Source organism: Grammomys surdaster, unplaced genomic scaffold (assembly GCF_004785775.1).
Source record: "Grammomys surdaster isolate TR1022 unplaced genomic scaffold, NIH_TR_1.0 124903, whole genome shotgun sequence".
Lineage (NCBI taxonomy): Eukaryota > Metazoa > Chordata > Mammalia > Rodentia > Muridae > Grammomys > Grammomys surdaster.
In genome coordinates, this window is record NW_021619838.1 from 278560 (window position 1) to 282997 (window position 4438).

Consider the following 4438-nt stretch of genomic DNA (forward strand, 5'->3'; position numbering starts at 1 on the left):
CATACTTTTTTTTTTTTTTTGGTTTTTCGAGACAGGGTTTCTCTGTGTAGCCCTGGCTGTCCTGGAACTCACTCTGTAGACCAGGCTAGCCTCGAACTCTCGAACTCAGAAATCCGCCTGCCTCTGCCTCCCAAGTGCTGGGATTACTTTTTTTTTTTTTTTTTAAAGATTGGTTTATTTATTACGTATACAGCATTCTGCCTGCATGTATGTCTGCAGACCAGAAGAGGGCACCAGATCTCATTATAGATGGTTATGAGCCACCATGTGGTTGCTGGGAATTGAACTCAGGACCCCTGGAAAGGCAGCCAGTGCTCTTAACCTTTGAGCCATCTCTCCAGCCCAGTTACAAACTCTTAATGACTTTCAAAATCTATTGGGGGATATTAACAGATGTCTTAGTGAGGGTTTTACTGCTGTCAACAAACACCACAACCAAGGCTACTCTTATAAGGACAACATTTAATTGAGGCTGGCTTACAGGTTCAGAGGTTCAGTCAGTTTTCATCAAGATGGGAGCATGGCAGCATCCAGTCAGGCATGGTGCAGAAGGAGCTGAGCATCTACATCTTCTACATCTTCATTTGAAGGCTACTAGAGGATGACTCACTTCCAGGCAGCTAGGAGAAGGGTATTAAAGCCCACTTCCACAGTGACACACCTACTTCAACAAGGCTACACTGCCTGGGCAATGCATATACGAATCATCACAACAGATTATAGCCTACTATTGGATTAACTACTCAAGATTTGAGTAATTTGTTTCAAACTTTACAAGGTGATTTAGACTTAAACAATCTTTGACAATTAACAACAGAAGTGGAAAAAAGTTGACTCAAGTAGAGGAAAAATTGCAGGATGCACATGTGGATCAACTAGATTCCAAACTTGACTGTATTCTAGTTATCTTGCCTTCTACTCATTCCTCTATGGGACTCATTATGCAGAAAGAAGACAATATTTTAGAATGGATCTTCTTAGCACATAAACAGAGTAAAAAACTAAAAGCATGTGTTGAAAAGGTTTCTGATCGAATTGTAAAAGGAAGAATAAGACTTTGTCAATTATCAGGAACAGACAGACCCAGCAGAAATCATAGTACCTTATACTAATGCTGAAATTACCTCATTATGAGTAATTAATAAAGATTATCAAAAAGTTTGTAGCAATTATTTGGGAAAAATTAACAAGCATCCCAGAACAAGCAACTCCAGTTTAAAAAAAAAAAAAAACTAATTCGATTCTCCTCATATAGTAAAAGGGACATCAATTTCTGAAGCTCCTACATTTTATACTGGTTATAAGTCAGGAACTATAGAGTAATTCAAAGCCATATGCTTTGGTTAAAAAATCAGAGCTAGCCAGGCAGTGGTGGCACACGCTTTTAATCCCAGCACTTGGGAGGCAGAGGCAGGTGGATTTCTGAGTTTGAGGCCAACCTGGTCTACAGAGTGAGCTCCAGGACAGCCAGGGCTACACAGAGAAACCCTGTCTCAAAAAACAAAAAAATCAGAGCTATATGCAATCCTTATGGTTTTATTTGATGTTTCTGAACCTATTAATACAATTAATGACTCATAATATGCAGAGAGGGTTTTGTTACATATAGACTGCCAAATTTATTCCTGATAATTTAGAATTGACATCACTATTTATACAAATGCAACAGACAATTCGAAACAGAAATTATCCATTATATATCTCCCATGATTGAAATATCGTATGGGATTGCCTGATCCAATGGCACAAGGAAATGAAGAGATTGACCAATTATTAATAGGAAATGTGCTAGAAGCCTCAGAATTTCTTTTTTAAAAAATCGTCGAGACTAGAGTCACATCCTGAGATGGTACTTGTCCTGGTGTGCTAGAGTCCTCGAAGAATAACTGCTGACCTTATTCACTGGCTGTGGACTTTCTGGCACAGTCAGTCACCAGGTTAGTGACATATGCCAAGTTAACCTATTCAAAATTATCTTAAGGGTTGTCTGAATGTTTACAATAGTGAGAGAATCTGCTGGTCTTTATTCACTGGTAGGGGCTTTCAGTGTCCCTGTTAGTGCCCAGATCAGAAACATGGCCTATCATGCCACACATGCTCTACTTCCAGAACTATGGAGATGCTGTTGGTGAATCTCTATGAGGCCATATTTATTACTCTACATTTGAGTTAAAGACCAGCCTCATGTAGACTGTGAAGAGGGGGAGGGAATAAATTAGGTCCTACCTGAATCTTGAGATGTTGAGCATCTGATGTATATTATGAAAAAAAATAAAAATAAATTTTAAAAAATCATGTTAAGAGCAAAGGTTTAGAGAGAAATTTTCCATTACTTCATAACAAGCCAAATAAATTGAAAAAAAAACCTACTTATTATTTGTATACTAACCATAAGGGTGCCCAAAGAAATGAAATTTGGCAGATGTGTGTGTTTCACTCTGCAGAATTTGGGAAAATAAAATTTGTATATCATACAATTTATACATATTCAGGATTTCTTTTTTTTTCCGAGACAGGGTTTCTCTATGTAGCTCTGGCTGTCCTGTAACTCACTCTGTAGACCAGGCTAGCCTCGAACTCTCGAACTCAGAAATCCGCCTGCCTCTGCCTCCCAAGTGTTGGGATTAAAGGCGTGCGCCACCACTGCCCGGCCATATTCAGGATTTCAATGGGCTTCTTCTTTAACTTCCGAATAAGGCTGATTCTGTAACTGCACATATGTTGGAAGAGATGGTTATCATGGGGATATCTTTATGAACTAAGATTGATAATGTCCCTGCATATGTTTCTAGTGAAATTAAATTTTTTTGTTTATTATTACATAAAATATATTACAGGTATATCATACAATCGAACAGGTCTAGCAGTTATAGATAAACCTAATTGTACCTTAAAGGAGATGTTTAATAAACAGAAAGGGGAGTTAAAACTTCCAGAAATAGACTCAATAATGGCATATTAACTTTAATTTTTTGAATGTTAATAAGGCAGGAACAACAGCTGATGAAAGATACTGGGTTATAGAAAAACTCCTGAATTCAATCAATCTGTATACTTTAAAGATGGTTCAACATCAGAATGGAAGTCAGGGAATGTGTTATGTTGGGGAAGAGGTTTTGTTTATATTTCCACAGGTAATGAAAGATCCAATCTGAGTAAGAGAAGCTTCCACATGAAAAGCATGACTCAAGGAATGAAGAGACACAAAAAGATAGCAACACAGATGAAGCAGAAAGCTGACACCCCTGCATGGGAACAACTCAACAAACTGGCTGAAGAAAGACAGATCAGACTGGCAGACTTGAAAGCCTTGATGCTGAAATGGACATTGGAAGGACAGATGATCAGGACTGCAGTTATGAAGGATAATCACATCAACTGATCCTCAGAAGGACATTTGGACTGTTAAGTTTATGGGCTTGATAATTGCCTCTGTTGTAATAGTTAAATAGTATACAATTTTTAGCTTTAATAGGAAGGGGGGAATTTAATCTAGCAATTCTAGCTGGAATACAGACACATTTTTAATCCCAGGAGCAAGCAGATCTGTGAGGTCAAGGCCAGCCTGGTACAGAGCAAATTCCAGATACAGAAAAACTGAGGTCAGGTATAATAGCACATATCTTTAATCCTGACACTCAGCAGTCAGTGGGGAGGAGTGTAATGGAGTTGAGTGTAGCAGTGTGGTTGGTAGCCATTCAGTTCCTGGAGTTTAGAGAGAGTTTTATGGGGATAGTTTTACAGACAGGTTTCAGAGAGAACAAGCTAGACACACGTGAAGATAGAATGAGTCAGAGAATGAGATAGAGCAAGAAGATTAGGACAGATTGCTAGAGTTAGTTTGAGGCCAAGCAGAGCAATTCAGTCAGAAGCTGAGAGAAGCCAGTTTGAATCAGTCAGCCTGGAGAGGAGTTTGAGCCAGAACAGCTGGGTTGAACCAGCCAGCCAGAATTCAGAAAGAGCTAGAAAGGGTGAGCTTATTCAGTAGTTTTCCTTGGAGATAATTATGACAGGTGAATAAAAGTTACTTTTACAGGATCCCTGCCTGTCTTAGGGATACTAACTAAGGGTTACTAGTTGATGTGAAGAAAAAGCAATAATGAAAAACAATAATGAAAAAAGCAAGTTGGGAAGGGTTCATCAGGCTTACACTTCCATATCACTGTTCATCATCAAAGGAAGTCAGGACATTAACTCAAACAGGGCAGGAACCTGGAGGCAGGAGCTGATTCAGAGCCGATTGAAAGGATACTGCTTACTCCTCATGGCTTGCTCAGCTTGCTTCTTTATAGAAGCCAGGACCATCAGCTGAAGTGAAAACTTAAGGGTTCTTTGGAAAGTTGGTTGGATGGTGTTTTGCTGGGGCAAACGTGAAGGAATTTTTGTTTTTGTTTTGTTTTGTTTTGTTTTGTTTTGTTTTGTTTTGTTTTCTTCGAGA

At 38.8% G+C, this 4438-nt stretch overlaps 2 non-coding genes across 2 annotated transcripts; both read left to right on the plus strand.

Annotated features, from left to right (window-relative positions):
- The first annotated feature begins 1821 nt into the window (after window positions 1-1821).
- LOC114636789 lies at window positions 1822-1950 on the plus strand. Its single transcript, XR_003713674.1, has one exon. It is a non-coding gene; the product is annotated as a small nucleolar RNA SNORA3/SNORA45 family (small nucleolar RNA).
- Window positions 1951-1997: 47 nt separating this feature from the next.
- On the plus strand, window positions 1998-2079 carry LOC114636790. The gene has a single exon (XR_003713675.1). It is a non-coding gene; the product is annotated as a small nucleolar RNA SNORA3/SNORA45 family (small nucleolar RNA).
- Window positions 2080-4438: the final 2359 nt, after the last annotated feature.